Source organism: Lagenorhynchus albirostris, chromosome 8 (assembly GCF_949774975.1).
Source record: "Lagenorhynchus albirostris chromosome 8, mLagAlb1.1, whole genome shotgun sequence".
NCBI lineage: Eukaryota > Metazoa > Chordata > Mammalia > Artiodactyla > Delphinidae > Lagenorhynchus > Lagenorhynchus albirostris.
In genome coordinates this window covers 1180821-1197427 of record NC_083102.1, presented here as the reverse complement: position 1 = coordinate 1197427, position 16607 = coordinate 1180821, and the positions used below count along the sequence as shown (strand labels likewise).

Here is a 16607-nt window from a genome sequence, read left to right as displayed (position 1 = left end):
CCTCTCCGAGTGGCGACCACCACGCACGACACCCTGACATGGTTCAGCTGCTCTCAGCCCAGCTTCCCTGCTGTGGGGACCCAGGGGGAGGGCTGGCCCGACGCGAGGAAGGTTTCAGGTCCTCAAGGCCGGTCCCCCAGGATAGGACAGACACAGTGTCCGTGCCATGGGGCGGAGCCCCGGCGGTCATCAAGCTGCTGGGGACCGTCTTCACACAACCCTGCCCTGCAGGCCGCTCCTGAGTGAAGAGGGGAGGCCCCTGGAGGGGAGGCCCACAGGTGGGTCCCGCTTCGGAGGAGAGGGGAGAGGGGGCAGAGCCACACCAGCCCAGGGGTGGGCACGGAGCTTGTGGGGCCGGGCCACCTCTTCCCCCGTGCTAGGAGGGTTAAGGGCTGCAAAGCTCACGGAAGAAACGATCAATTTGAAATGCATACACTTTCATAGGACATGGCGTGTCCCGTCCCCAATCTGATGTGGGGCAGCATTGAACCAGGAAAATGCTGTGGAAACATCCACAGGGAAACTCTTTCAAACTCCCGTTTGGAGCCTTCAAAAAGTGGGGCGTATGACATCAATAATCACGCCTGATTCTTTTTTCTTTCACTTTTGCCAAAATGAGGTTTTATTTTGAAGGTCGTTTGACAGTAGGGAGACCCAGGATTCACCGGGCTCGGAATCCAGGTCACGTCTCTGCTCACGCCGGTGGTGCTGGTCACCCCTGGTTGCTTCCGCGGAGCTTCTGCACCAGAAACTGCCTCTCCCCCGGCGCCGGCCCCTCCCTCCTTCACCATCTGAGTCTAACACGCAGAGGCCATCCTTTCGGGTCGTTTGCTCTGCAGTTGCCCACCTGGAGGACCCCTCCGGGCACACCCCTGTCTGCCGCGCCCTCTGGTCCTCACAGGTGTCCTGGGAACCTGAGGATGGCCTGGGGCCCGAGTGGACGAGGACCGCTGGGGCTGTGGCTCTGCCCCTGCCACGCCGCCCCCTCCATCCGGCACGGAGCAGCCGGGCAGCTTCGAACACCACACCGGAGGTGACGAGTGCGCATGAGAGGCAGCGTGCCCCCCTCCTCGCGGACAGAAGAGCGGACGGCACCGCTGAGCTGACGGAGGCCCGGCCGCGGGACGCGGGTGCCCGGGGTCGGGAGGGGCCGGGCAGGGCAGCCCCGCGGACGGCCCTGGCTCCAGGTGGGCAGGAGGGAAGGGCGGCTGCGGAGCTGCGTCTGCCCAGGAGGGCGGGTGGAGGCCCACTTGGTCCTGCGGGTGGATGGGCCTTTCCCCCGCCTGGTGCGCAGGGATGAGACCGGGTTCTGGAGAGTGCGGTGTGTTCTTGTCATCGCGCTGCCCCCTGGGGGCCCTCCCTTACCCGCGGCTGCTGCCTCGGCCCAAGGACGGTCCACCCGCCCTCGGCACCCTGCCACCTCACGGAAGAGCCCGGCTCGCTCGGGCCCCTGCAGAGCCCACTGTGCTGGCCGGGCCCGGGACCTGGGGACAGCCCCCCCGGGATTGCGGGCTGTCCAGGGGAGGTGGCCGGTGTTCTCAGCCGGGTGACTGCTGTGAGCTTCGGGGATGCCGCAGACGTGTCACCCCAGGTTGAGAGCAGGGGCCCGTGTCCCACGCAGAGGTCTGGGCTGCCGGCCCCCGCACAGAGGCCTTTTGCCCACACAGAGAGGGGCTGTCCCTTGGGACTCTTCCCCCACCCCCGGGAGCCGCTCCCGCTTGGGTTGAAGCCTGGAGCGTGCAGAAGATGCTCGGGACCCGCTGGCCTCCCCCTCACGAGGCCCCGGCCTTGGCCGACAGCTGGAGACCACGACAGCCCTGCCTTTATCGCGGAGACGGCGGAGAGGGGGGCGGCCTGGCCCGGGGACCCTCCCCGGCCACCAGCGTCCAGCCCCGTGCTTGGCAGGGAGGCTGCTGAGTACGCGTATTTTGAAGAAGTGAAGGGGTGAAGAGGCTGAGGAGGGGGCGCCGGGCTCCCGGCCTTTGGAGGAGCAAAGTCACGGGAGGCTGCCGTGGCCCCGTTACCGCCTGTCCCCAGCTGTGCCGTGAGCTGCCTAAGATGCCATGTTGTTTAGTGCTGGTGAAATGCAGAGAACATGAAACGGACCATTTAAACCATTTTTCATTGCACAGCTCAGGGGCGTTCAGCACAGTCGCACTGTTCTGCCAGTATCACCACCACCATTTCCAGCACTTGATCTAATCTTCCCAAACTGTCCCCGTGAAACATGACTCCTGTCCCCGCCCCCCCACCCTTCTTCCTGTCTCTGGTTCGGTGGCCCCAGGGCCTCGTGTGAGTGGGGTCACACGGGGTTTGTCCTCCTGTGACTGGCGTGTCTCGCCCAGCGTCCACGTTGCCGTGGGCGTCAGATTTCTCTGCTGAATCACATTGCGTGGTGGGTGACCACGGTCCCCGGAGGGGCGGACACTTGGGTCGCTGCCGCTGTGCTGCGTCCGGCCTGCGTCCTGATGTATAAGCAGCAGAGGGTCCGACCCTTCGGGGAACGTCCCATCCTCTGGCGAGGCGTGTGCTGTGTCAGCTCCCGCCCCCACGGTGCGTGGCAGGGCTCTTCTGTTGTCTGGGGGTCGGGAGGCAGCAGGGGTGGACGGGCCCGTGGAGCGTCTCGGGTACCAGGCGAGCCCCAGGCTTGGCAGCAGCCCCAGACACAGGGCTCCTGACCGGGCGCAGCCGGCGGAGCCTTCGCTGCCGCTGGGGCTCGGGGCCTGCCCGGTGCCCGCTGCCTGCGCTCCGCTCCTCAGGCCGCCGCCTCCCAGTTTCGGGCGGTCCTCCACGGCAGGCCCCCGACTTCCTGCCCACCTGGAGCTGCTGATCAAGGCCGGGCGGGAAGGGCGTCCCGGGCCCGCAGCCAGGCGGCTTTGGGTGGACGTGTGCCGCCAGGCCCCTCCTGCCCCCTGCAGCTCGCGGGCCCCGTTGCCACTGACCACCCTGGGAGGCCCCCCTGGGTTTTCCGCTCACTCTTGCCCGTGCGTGGGCCACCTGGGCACCTCCTCACACCTGCCGCATCCGCCTGGCTCTCAGCGGATCTGTCTGGGGTGGGGGTGATGGGAGTGGCCACCAGAGGCGCCCCGGTGGCGGGTGGCAGCAGGACAGGCCCTGGGGCGGGTGTTGAGGTCTCACCAGGCGCGGTTGCCGCCCGGGGCCGAGGCCCCCAGCCCAGCTAGAGACCCACTCTTGGTAGAGGCCACGTGAGGGCAGGGGGGTAGTCCGGCTTGGCACCTGCACCAGGCCGCTGCCTCGGACCCTGCTGCCGGGCGGGCGCCCAGCTTCTCAGGTTGAGCCCGACGCCGGGCATATTTGTCAGAAAATGCCTCAGTGTTTGTTTCATCCGAATTCCCGACTTCCTCCCCAGGAAGCCGTGGAGTCGGTGTGGATGGCTGGCGGGTGCCGGGGGCTGGGTCTGGAGGAGACGCCGGCGCCGCGTGCCTCCCCGCCTGGCGCTGTCCCCGCCGCTGCGGCTCCCCGACGCGGGGCGGCGGACGCGGCTCATCAGGGCCTGTTGGCAGCCGCTGCGTCAGCGCATTCCTTGCCTCTGTCTCTGGGGTTTTCATAGGTTTCGCTTGATCAACAGCATTCATTCTTAGTGGATAAACAGAATGCAGTTTTGTGGCTTAGAAATTATTGTGTCTCTGGCCAAGTAGCCGTTTAAACAGTGACTGCGTGGCCCTGGGAGACCAGGACGATGAATCTGCCCGTTCCTGAGAAAGCCGACGTTGTGCGTGGGTGTCGGCCAGGCGTCTGGGTCTGGAGTGAAGGCAGGCCTGGCAGAAATCCTGGCAGGAGAGGGCGGGGCTGCGGGAAGCGACGAGTCCCTCCGTCCACCGGCCAGGCCTCCGAAACACTGCCCGTCCCTGGGCCGGCACTCCCCAGGCCGCTGCCTCTTTCCTTGTTCTCCCTTGAACCCAGGTCGGGGTCCAGGGCTGGCGCTGCAATGCCCCCGGGATGGGACACCCAGGTGCTCTGGACTGCTGGTCGTCAGGTGCCTGGCTGTGTCCCTGTCCTTTTACAAGGAGACCGCAGGCTCCAGGATGTCAGATATGGTCCCTGATGTCCGCAGAGAGAGGAGAGGTGGGCTCTGAGCGATGTCTGTCCGACGTGAGGTTTCTATGCCCCGACCCACCAGGTCACGCTCAGCCAGGGCCAGAGGTGTTCCGTGCAAAGCCGGGCCAGCTCGCCTGTCTTCAGGGTGGCTGGGGGCACAGCCTCCCCGAAGCGTCGGCACCTCTTTACGATTCCCTTCCGGGCGGGAGCGGTCCTGGGCGCCTTGAGCCACCTGCCCTGCCTGGGATGCTGCCCACCGGGCCTCCCCACTGGGCGACGCCCGGATAGGCGGCCTGGGCCTTATCAACCCAGCCCGGGTGCTTTGAGGGTGAAAAGGGCTCAGGACTAACTTCGCCAGGGTGTCGGGGGTGTGTGCTTGGTTCCAGGCACCTCACGTACCGGTTGCCAGGGAGCTGGGCATCCTGAGTTCTATTCGGCTTTTATGGTTTTAACTTGGTGGCAGGGAGATGTTCCTACGGAAAAGCAGCTAGATTTGACAGTCGTGTGTGGGTGTGTGATTTGCAGACCATTTTAAAGTAAATCAAACACTTTGTTCTTAAATACTTCATAGGCATCTCCAAAAATACCATTCTTTGCACAACCTCAATACCATTATCACACCTCAGAAAATTAACAGTAATTCCCCAATGCCACCAAACTCCCAGTCATTTTCAAAATGATTTTTATAATGTTTTAAAATCATGCTTCACTCAAGACCACATCCTCCTTTGTGGTTATGTCGCCTAACTCTGCACTCTTACCTTGTATGACGAGAAGTCTCCGTCACGTGCAGTGTGTATTTGAATGGACAGAGTACATGGCACCTGTCGGTCTGTCTGGTCCAGATCCTCCCTTCAAAGCCTGACATCCTCTCCTTTTGCCTCTGAGTGTCCACCACGGGCTCCCTCTGTGCTCTCAGCTGCAATTCTATGAATGCGGATTTTCCCAACCCCACTCTGGGACCCTGAAGTGCAGTTTGCACAGAAAAGGCCTGATAAATGTGGTGTCCTTTCCCTACTTTTCAGTTCTCAGAATAATGCTTGTTTTCCGACTCCCTCCTCGGACACCCAAGGTGGCCAGTTACTTTCTCTTTTTAGTCTCAGATATCTTTCTTGTGTTTTGTCCATTGAAGCCACGTCCCAGGGCGCTCTGGGTGATTGTGAGGGATGTGTGCATTCAACCAAGGGTCATCCCAGGACTCAGAGTAACTCCGGGGTGCTGGGCTAGGCCTGGTGTGTGTGTGTGAGTGACAGAGACAGAGACTGAGGCCGAGATGCCGCAGGAAGCTCTGGCCTGTGGACTGCGTTCCTCAGGAGGGCACCGTGGTCCCCCGCAGAGACGGCAGAGGGCTGGGGTGCTGTGCTGGGAGAGGGAGGTCCATTTGTCATCAGGGCCCTGAGATGTTAAAATCCTTTGGGAAAAGCTCACAGGGCTGAACGGATGGGATGAGAAGACAACACGGCCTCTCCCGTGGCCCAGAGTAGCCCAGGTGGGAGGAATTGCAGGCCTAGCTTCCAGTGACCAGCAGAGGCCGGGCCCAAGGCTGCCCTTCTTCCGTCCTGGGCCGGCTTCTGCCACCAGCTCCTTCCAGATTCCCACGGCCGTTGGTCGTGGAGGAGAGGCCACCAATGGTGATTGGTCCACCCACCCCCCCATCATCCATCCACCCACCCACCCCCATCATCCATCCTTCCACCCACCATCCATCCATCCTTCCATCATCCTTCCATCATTCATCCGTCATGCATCCATCCATCATCCTTCCATCATCCTTCCATCATCCATCCATCCATCCACCCATCATCCTTCCATCCATCATCCTTCCACCCATCATCCTTCCATCCATCATCCTTCCACCATCCGTCCATCATCCTTCCATCCATCCATCCATCATCCTTCCATCATCCTTCCATCCATCATCCTTCCATCATCCATCCATCTATCCACCCATCATCCTTCCCTCATCCTTCCATCCATCATCCTTCCATCCATCCATCCGTCATCCATCCATCATCCTTCCACCCACCATCCATCCAGGGCATACCAGTCATGCGTCTGGCGTGTGCAGGCTTGTTGGGGGCACAGCTGTGCGAGCTGCAGCCTGCCCTGCAGATGGGACCACATGCACTGTGCACAGGTAGGAGGAGTCACCCCCGGTCCTGCCTTCTCAGGCCCCATCCCGGCAGGGGGCTCAGACAGTGCAAGAGGAGCTCCGAGGAGGGGCATCTGCTGCGGGGGGATGGTCCCGGTGAGGAGAACTCGTGGGAAGGAGGGTCTGGGCCGAGTAGGGCGGGGAGCAGTGGGCTGGAGGAGCCAGGTCGGGGCAGCTTCCAGGACAACGGAGTCTGGGCTGGGCGCTGAGTCCAGCAGAGCAGGCCTGGCCTGAACACGGCCGTCCGGAGGAGAGGGCGCCGGGCTGGCTTCTGCCGCCTGCCTAGGCCCAGGCGCCCTGCCGATGGGCCAGCGATGGACCTGCCCTGAGGACCACGTCCGCCCATGGTGGGCAGGGAGGCTCGCCCCATGAAAGCCCGTCCCAACGTCAGAGCAGGTCCTTTGAGCTCAGGCCTGACCTTGGACCACGGAAGCAGCAGGAACCAGGTCTGGGGATGGGTGGGGGGCGACAGGGTGACTTCCCAGGTGCCCGCTCGCTCTTGCAGGAAGTGGCCGCCGCTTCAGGACTGGCGCCATCTGTGTCTCCTGGCAGCCTTGAAGTTGCCACCTGTCACCTGGCAGCTCACCCCTGGCTCCAGGTGCGGGTCCTGCCCCCAGCCGCCTCTCCTCGGCCGTCATCCCTGGACGCTGTGAGAGGTGCCCTCTCCCCACCGTCTCGTCCACCCTCGAGCAGCACCGAGCAGGCCTGGAGGACGCGTGCACAGGAGAGGAGTCCAGAGGGAGAACGGGGATGTGGGGCAGCACTGAGGACGACCGCCGGGCAGAGCAGCCCGGGCACAGGACCAGTCAGGCCACGAGCATCCTGTGGCCCATGGCCACAGCTGACTGCCCGGCCCCGCCGCCCAACTCCTGGAGACCCCACGTCCCGGCAAGGGGGTCCACATCCTAGCCTGGAAACTGTGAGGAAATCGGGTCTTTGCAGACGCCGTATATCTAGCTAAGGACCTGGTCTGGCGGGCTAGGGTGGCCCCAGTGCAGGGGTTGGCGTTCTCTAAGACAGGGAGGATGCCTGAGGCTCAGACATGCTGGGAGGAGCCGGGCGGGAGCTGGGGGCATGGCCGCCACAGCCTGGGTCACACCCCGGCCCCATCCGTCCATCCATCCATCCATCGCCTGTGGGCACTGCCCTGGGAGATTCAGCTTAGGATGCGGTTTCTGTGATGCAGCACTTCAGCATCTCAACTTAAAAAACCCGCATCAAGTATTTTCTGAAGATTCCCGTGTGTCTGTGCAGTTTGGAGGGAATTTTTCCTTATCCAGGGTCTTCAAGGAGGAAGGTCCGCGTGGCAAGATGGCCTTGTATGGCGCAATATTTTCTGTGGCCACAAGAGGGCGACTCCATAAAGGAAAACAGGACTGTGGGCAGGAGCCCCACCTCTGCCCCCTCCCACATGCACCTGCACGCGCCTGCACACACACACACGCATACCTGCACACACGTGCACACAGGCACACATGGTAGAGTAAATCGGTCGTCCTTAGCCTTTAATAATGTTGAAAATAAGGCTAAAGTGAGTTGGAGGGGGAGGGGACCAGAGTGGTTTCCTCTCTCCTCGGTGGAATAAAATAGCCTTACTGGAGAGCTGGAAGCTTTTCTTGTTCAACATTTACCATCTAGTCTCATCATGTTATAAATAACACGTCAAAGGATTCACAAGAACACAACTTTCAAAGATAAAATTAGGCTCTACCAATAGCTCCAGATTTTTTCCTACACTCACACCCCAAGAACATTTCTACATCTTTCACTCAGATAACATCTGACAAATGGTGATTTGTAGTTTCCTGGGATAATAGAGAAAAATAAAATCTGTTGTTAATATTTCTAGCACCTTCTGGCTAAAATAATCTCATGACCTGCTGAAGCCTGCACTGGTCCCCCACTAGTAGGTGATGGGGAGGAAACGTCAAGCCTGCCCAAACTTGCACCAGAGCCCCGCCATCCCGGCTGCCTGGGAGCAAATGGGAGGCATTGCATCTCTGCCCTTGAAAAAAACCCGTCTGGGAATTTAAAAAAAATTTTATTGGAGTATGGTTGCCTTACAATATTGTTAGTTTCTGCTGTACAGCAAAATGAATCAGCTATACGTATACATATGTCCCCTCTTTTTTGGATTTTCTTCCCATTTAGGTCACCACAGAGTACTGAGTAGAGTTCCCTGAGCTATGCAGTAGGTTCTCATTAGTTATCTATTTTATACATAATATATACGTACATAGTGTATATATGTCAATCCCAATCTCCCAGTTCATCCCACCCCCCTTCCCACTTGGTATCCATACGTTTGTTCTCTTTGTTTGTGTCTCTTTCTGCTTTGTGAATAAGATCGTTTATCCAATTTTTTCAGATTCCACATATATGTGTTCATATACGATATTTGTTTTTCTCTTTCTGACTTACTTCACTCTGTATGACAGTCTCTAGGTCCATCCATGCCTCTACAAATGACCCACTTTTGTTCCTTTTTATAGCTGAGTAATATTCCGTTGTATATATGTACCACATCTTCTTTATCCATTCATCTGTCGATGGACACTTAGGTTGCTTCCATGTCCTGGCTATTGTAAATAGTGCTGCAATGCACATTGGGGTGCATGTGTCTTTCTGAATTATGGTTTTCTCTGGGTATATGCCCCGTAGTGGGATTGCTGGGTCGTATGGTAGTTCTATTGTTAGTTTTTTAAGGAACCTCCATACTGTTCTCCACAGTGGCTGTATCAATTTACATTCCCACCAACAGTGCAGGAGGGTTCCCTTTTCTCCACGCCCTCTGCAGCATTTATTGTTCGTAGATTTTTTTGATGGTGGAGAATTGTTTTTGAAGCTCTTGGTGCGAACATGCAGCTGTTTCATTAATCCTGACTTTTACGATGAGTCATTTCTCCGAGGTGTGGTTTAACTTTCTAATAACTAGTGGAAGTCTTCCTGTCCCCTAAGTGTGATGTGACACTTTGTGACGTCAAAGAGGGTGACATCTAGTGTCCCCCGTCCTCTACTCCCTACCAGACTGTTACTGAAACCGAGGTGAAACACAAGCTGACGGAAGAAATAAAACAAAGGGGAAGAAGACAGCGGCCAAACCCGAGCTGCCCCATTCCCAATAACACCCACGAGAAGTCATCGCCCCTCCCCGTCGGTCCCCATTTAAAACGCACAGGGGCGAACTTGAAATACGTGCTGTGCTCTGACATGCCTGCTGCAGCCTCTTCCTCCAAACGACCCCCCTGATCCAACCTCGGACCTAAGAAAACCTCCGGGGTCACCAGCCAGTCTAGGAAACGACATCCTCCTAATGGACTGGCTTCCATTCTGATGCAAAAGTCAGTTGATTTCTGTGACTCCTTCGTGAACTTCAGTCTTAGGTGTAAAGGGGTTATGGTTTGCGTTGGAAGGACAGCGTATGACAGTAAACGTGGGGTTTCAAGTGTCCTTCCGTGTAGTTGTAAAAACCTCGCGTCGGTCGGGGGCTGGGAGACTTTACCGACACCACACCCCAGCTGAGGCTCCAATCAGACGTTGAGAGGGCGGCTGTGACAGTCTCGCTGCCCTGTCGCCCAGATTTAGGAACTAGGAAATACAGGCATGGTCTCGAAAAATGCATCTCTCCACCCCTTTTATGTGCCCGTAAATCTACTTCCGTTTCATTTTTAGCTGCATTGACAAATACTTCGCTGTAAGTGCAAGCTTCTTGGGAGAATATAAATATTATTAGATCTGCCTTTCATTAGAGCCAGACACCCAATTTCATTTCAGAGTAAGAGGCTGCCTGCACGTTTCTGGAATTCTACTTTTTATATACAATCTCTACCGCTTACATATTTTTAATGCAGTGTCCGTTGTCAGGTCAGAATAACAGGACCGACCCGGTGCTGATGACTCTGTGGAAGTGCGTTTCCTCGCGTGTGGGTCTAACCTTGGGCTGTGCTGTGGATTTGCCGGAACTGACATTATGATCTCCTCAGCACCGTTTATATTTATCACAGCCAGTTTAGAAAGAGTTGGAATTAATTAGGGAATGTTTCAAATGTCAAATCGTTAAATGAAACTGTAAAAAGTAAATTGTGGTCTTTGGCAAGCAAGTATTTCATAAAATAAGATCCCTGGAATGAAACGGTCATTGCTCTGAAATATATGGTTTTTATTACCACTTTTAGGGACACAGATCAACAATCCAAGAGTTTTATATCTGATACGAATAGTGATGTATTATAGCTGCCACAGGAAGTCATGGGGTTTGATGTCTAAGACATCACCAGAGACTCGAGGACGTATTCAATCAAAACGTGGCGTAGTTAGGGGTGTGTGTGCGTGTGGGGGCACCTGCCGGTTGTTCTTTGCATTTTAAAAGTCATTTACAAAGCGCTCAGAATGATAGATAACGTAGAAAATATTGACAGCTGAAGTTAAAAAATATAGGAATCTTCTTTGAAATAAATGATCAGGCTGCTGGGAGGTGACCTGGGGCGTCCAGCAGGAGGGACGCTGCCTGTACACCGGCTGCCTCGCCTTTGTCACATGCCATCTGTGGTGACTAATGAGGACCACGGGTACCAACAACTTCAGAAATTCCCCCAAACTGAGAATCTTGTCTCCTTCCTAAATGTGGTTCTGATGACACAGAAACAGTTTCTGTTTCGATGCGTTGATGTTACTCACAGCGAACAAGCTGTGACAAGTAAGTCTGTCGGGGAGCACTCCTGATTTTTCTCTTTTTTTTCTGGTTGTTTTTGTTGAAAACCCTTCTTTTTTCAGCGTGGAAGGAGCTGGTAAGGAGGTATGAACAGCCAGCATCTGTGAAAGCTGCTCTTGAAGCCGGGAGCCAGGACGTGAATGTTTGCTGGGTGGTGCACACGGTCTGGGGGCGGCAGGGGCCCCGAGGCTTTTCACAAAAGTGCAGACAGACGAGGCTGAAGCCAAGAAACCCTCCTCACGGTCAGAGGGAGAACTTCTGTCCCCGGGGGACAGCGTGCAGACTTCTACGTGGAGACCGTAAAGCCCTGGTATGCAATCATGTCTGTGATCAAATCCGTCTGGTTGGTCCGAGCCGACGGCCGCAGCTGAAATCAGTCCACTTTCTTCCTTTTTTAAAATTATATATTTATTTATTTATTTTGGGCTGCGTTGGGTCTTCGTTGCTGCGCGTGGGCTTTCCCTAGTTGCAGCGAGAAGGGGCTACTCTTCGTTGCGGTGCGCGGGCTTCTCACTGCGGTGGCTTCTCTTGTTGTGGAGCACGGGCTCTAGGCGCGCGGGCTTCAGTAGTTGTGGCACGTGATCTCTAGAGCGCAGGCTCAGTAGCTGTGGCGCACGGGCTTAGTTGCTCCCCGGCATGTGGGCTCTTCCCTGACCAGGGCTCGAACCCGTATCCCCTGCATCGGCAGGCAGATTCTTAACCACTGCGCTACCAGGGAAGCCCTCAGTCCACTTTCATGTACGAAGTTCTCACGCTCCTCGGGGGTCAACCCGACACTGGCCTTTGGCTGCGTGAAGCGAGCAGGTGGGGGAAGCGCACGGCAGAAAACACGCCGTTGCCATAGGGAGCCGTGGTCCCGGCGCGGTCACTGCTGGATACTTCCGGAGGCTTATCTCTGAGATGGAGCCGCAGGAAGCCCTGGGTTTCCCGCGGCGTCTCTCGCTGCGCAGCTGCCTGGACAAGAGGCGCCCGCAGCCCCTGCCGGTCCCAGCCCGTGTCCGCGTGTCTCGTGCGCGCACACGCAGTCACGCATGTCACACATGCAGACGTGCTGCCCTCAAGGCCGCCACCTTGGGAGGGGATGTTTACCCGGTGATGCACCAGGAAAAATGCTGTGGGATGGCATGGGAGGGTCTCTGTGCTTTGCTGAGAGTGTTTGGTCCTGGGAACAGCCAGGAGCTCATCAGGGGAGCCTGGTGCGTGGAGGGGAGGGTGCAGCAGGATCGCGTCCGGGAAGTGGCCGGGGAGGGTGCGCCGGATCGTGTCTGGGAAGTGGCCGGGGAGTCACGTCCGGATGAGCTGTTGATGCCGTGGGCGCTCGGTGGGGGGACCCATGACGGGGAAGCAGAGATCTGACCCGCCCTGATCAGCCATGACACTGGCTTCTGCAAGACAGTCCCTGAAGTAGGAGCCCACAAGTGCCTTGTGTCCCGTGTCCGCCATCCGCCACGAGGGCCACTTGTGCAGGAGAGCACATCCTGGTGAACACCAACAGGTGTCAGATGTTCACCTGATGTGTCACAGTCGTGGCTCAAAAGTTCAGCCACACGCGTGTGCGCGCACACACACACACATGTGCTCTCACTCCTGGTGACTCTGAATCTTCTCCCTTCTGCAGGGTCTGGAGCAGCACTGCCCACCAGGGAGCCCCCGTCACAGCATCCTGTCTGGAGACCAGCTCAGCTTCACTCGTCCCAACCTTCCTGAGTCCTCATTTACCTTCACAGACGGTCCGGGCCAAAGACAGGTGAGAAGAGCCCCCGGCAGGGCCCCCCGGGGGAAGTGACTGCAGGGCTGGACGCTGGCCAGGCCTCCAGACCCTGGTGGGGGGGGACAGGTGGGGTGCCGTGGCCAGCGTCCAGCGCCCCGGGTGCCCCAGGCTCACGGCAGCTGGGAAACCAGGTGGCTGCTGGCTGGCCTTGGAGTGGGACCTGGCCCAGGGGTTTAAAGCCCTTTTCATGGAGGAGCGATACCCACTCCAGAAGCACCCTCGGCAAGGGTGTTATGGTGACTTTTCACGCCCGCACAGCCAGCACCCGGCCACCCTGCCCAGCTCCCGTGGGACTGCCTTCCTGACACCTGCCCCCGCCCTTCGCTGCGTGAAGCTCGTGCTCACACCCACACGTGTGCCCCTCGCAGGCCAGGGGTGAGGGGTCGGGGCTCAGCTGGGCCCCCGGGCGCGTGGAGTCTAGGTCTCCAGGAGGACGCGAGGCTGTGGCTGGCCCCGTCCCGCAGCCCCAGGACAGGGGCCCCACTTTGTCCCCAGAGGCCACCCGGTTCCTCCTAGCGCTTCCCCATGGCCCCCGGCAAGCTGGCCTCGACCTCCCAGCCTCTACTCCTGCCCCCCACCAACCCCAGCCCGAGGAGGCCGTCGGCCTTCCAGGGGAGTGTCCGCGGCCCCTCCCGCCCGCAGAGCAGAGGCCCTTGGCCTGGGGTCCGCAGGCTCCAGCGCTCAGTGGTAGATGTCCCTGGGGGCGTTATTCCGTCACAACCGCTATGTCCCCGTGTTCGGTCACCGCCAGTTGGTGCTGCACACGTTCCCAAGTGTCACTTGGTGGAGACGGGACTCCTGCCGGGCGCCGGGCATCACCTGGGGGTGGGCGGCCCGTCTTCCGTCCTGGGCAGTCACTTCAGTGGGGAAGCGGGGGGCCTGGAGCAGCGTGGGTGCCGGAGGGGTCGGGGAGAGGGGGGCGGAGGGGCGGGGGGCCAGGCCCGCGGCCGCAGCCGGGTTCCTGAGGGACCCACGTGCGGCCTTCGTCAGCTGCCTGGGGGCAGCCCTGCACTCTCCTTCTGCCACTTTGGAAAGTGTAATGGGGGGGGAGAGAGAGAGAGGAAGACGGAGGTGGTGGGGAGAGAGTGAGGGGGGCAGAGAGGGGCTGACTACAGGACCCGAGGCTGGGCTTGGTGGGTCAGGCGGCTGGGAAGAAGCCTCTGCACCCCTCTTTGCTCATGAACTGTGGATGCCACCAAGGGGGCACCCAGCGCCCTTGGAACGGATGCGCCCTTGCAATGGAATCGTTTTCTTAATTTCATTTTCAGACTGCTCATTGCAGTTGTGCAGAAATACAACTGATTTTTGCATATTGATCTTGTATCCTACAACCTTGGTGAGCTCATTCATTAGTTGTAGTACTTTTTGAGTGATTCCTTAGGGTTTTCTATGTTCAAGGTTATGTCATTTGCAAATAGAGTTTTATCTCTTCCTTTCCAGTTTGGATGCCTCTTAATTCTTTTCTTGTCATATTGCCCTGGCCTGACCCTCCAGCAGGACATTCAGTAGTGGCGGTGAGAGCAGACTCCCATGTCTCGTCCTGATCTTAGGAGGGGAGCCTGCAGCCTTTCACCACGTGTGATATCAGCTGTGGGTTTTTTCTAGATGCCCTTTATCAAGTGGAGGAAGTTCCCTTGCATTCCTAGTTGTTTTTTGTTTTTTTGAGTATTTTTATCATGAAAAGGTGTTGGTTTTTGTCAAATGCTTTTTCAGTAAATAAGATGATCATGTGATTGTTGTTTTTAATTCTGTTCTTCTGATGTGTTACATTAATTGATTTTCGGATGTTACACCAATCCTGTGTTCCTGGGATAAACTCCACGTGCTCATGGGATGTTCCTGGGATAAACTCCACGTGCTCATGGGATATGATTCTTTTTCTATGCTGCTGGACGTGGTTTCTAGTATTTTGTTGAGGATTTTATTGTCCATATTCAGAAGAGATATTGATTTGTAGTTTTCTCGTGATATCTTTGTCTCGTTTTGGTATCAGGGTAATACTGACTTCATAAAATTAGGCGTATTCATGAAATAAGTCTCCCAGTCTGTGAAGTGTCTAGAATTTTGCTGGGGGGGTCGACATGAAGTGTGCAGGTCCTAGAATCTTCAAGCCAGCTTTTTGGCTTAGAGTTTCCATTTGCAGATTAGCTCTGTCACCTTGCAAAGACTTCCAGAGTGAATTTAGACTGAAATATTAGAACTTTGACCGTTGGAGGTGCTACATTTCACCTCATGTCCAGTGAAATATTTCATTAATGAATGAACGAGCTCCCCACCCTCCTCTGCAAATTCCAGGGTGGTCAGCACTCCATTCACTCTCCCAACTTTTTGAGACTTCTCCCAAACTGAAACTCCGTGTCTGCCAGATGCCCGTTTGTCACGCTTTTAGTGCCGCTACTAACGCCTCGTGGTCACTCAGCACTTGCTGTCTGTAAACCTCTTGCACACGTGACCTCTGCAGGCGCACTTTCACTGCCTCCGTTTTCTGGACGAGGAAACTGGAGATGGCGGGTGACCTGCCACCGCCCCTGTGACGTCGGGTGACATCGGGGGGGACATGCGGACGGTCTGCACCCAGCTGGGGCTGGCCCACAGCTGCCCCGGCCTCCGCCCTCGTCACCCGCGCCTCTGCCTGCTCTGCTCAGAGCTCTGAGCCGCCGGAGGACGACCGTGTCCCTTAAGGAGGAGGAAGCACGGGTGCTACCGAGGCTTCCTTGGCAATTTTTTCTTTAATCAAAACCATCACGATTTGCGGCTCCATCTTGATTACGCCTCTCCTGCAGGCACCCCTGATCCCCTGCCTCATCCTTGATTTTTTATTTAAATTCTCCCCACTCTTCGTTCTGATTTCTAGGTCAGAGACTTTGAGACTCATCCTTGCTTCAAGTGGGCTTGGCGATTCTGCCCGGCGTGAGCTTGTTCGTGAGGGCGAGGGACAGGGGTGTCCGGAGGGGCAGTGGGCGGCCCCCGCGGTGCAGGCCAGGGGCCCGGGCGCCGTCTTCCTTGACCCCTCTCTCTCTCTTTTTAATAAATGTATTTATTTTTAGTTTTGGCTGCGTCGGGTCTTTGTTGCTGCGTCCGGGCTTTCTCTAGTTTCGGCGAGCGGGGGCTACTGTTCGTTGCGGTGCGCGGGCTTCTCATTGCGGTGGCTTCTCTTGCTGTGGAGCACGGGCTCTAGGCGCGCGGGCTCAGTAGCTGTGGCTCGCAGGCTCTAGAGCGCAGGCTCAGCAGTTGTGGCTCACGGGCTTAGTTGCTCCATGGCATGTGGGATCCTCACGGACCAGGGCTCGAACCCGTGTCCCTTGCACTGGCAGGTGGATTCTTAACCACTGCGCCACCAGGGAACTCCCTCCTTGACCTCTCTTGAGCCCTCACCCCTGCCGAGCCAAGGGCTAGGGGTCATGTTCTCAGCTTCCCTGGCCCAGCCAGGCTCACCCAGAATGCTGGGAGGCCCTTTACACGGCACTGTCCCGGGCGGCTGTGGGAAGTGGGGTCTAGGATCCCAGCATCCGCCTGTCTTGGGAGGAAAGGCTCCTGGGGCCTCCGGTCCTGATGCAGGAAGTCTTCCTCCTGCGCCCCCGGGGTCAGCTCTGAGGGAAGCGGGAGGAGAGAGAGGACAAGACCCAGGGCTGTCCTGGGCGGCGCATCCCCCTTTGTGCCTTTGAAGGAAGAAATCAGCCTCTGCGTCACCGGTCACATTGCCGCCCGTGCGTAGGGTCAGCGAGGGTCACTTCTCCTCTCGGGTGGGGGACGGTGTTGTCTGACACCCTTTTCCGCTCCTTCTGGGGGAGGCGCTGACGGGGGGCCACCACCAGCCTCTTTCTCCGACGGGGATATTACCCCAAGGCTGCTTTTCCTTAGCAGAATCTGAGGGGTGGTAAGGCCGTGGGGCGCTTGATGACCGAGATCCAAGG

The 16607-nt window shown here is 57.5% G+C and overlaps 1 long non-coding RNA gene across 1 annotated transcript; it reads left to right on the top strand.

Moving 5' to 3' along the window:
* Positions 1-366: 366 nt before the first annotated feature.
* On the top strand, positions 367-15718 carry LOC132524423 (uncharacterized). The gene is made up of 4 exons (XR_009541856.1): positions 367-1187; positions 12541-12669; positions 13962-14029; positions 15155-15718. It is a non-coding gene; the product is annotated as an uncharacterized LOC132524423 (long non-coding RNA).
* The last annotated feature ends 889 nt before the right edge of the window (positions 15719-16607 follow it).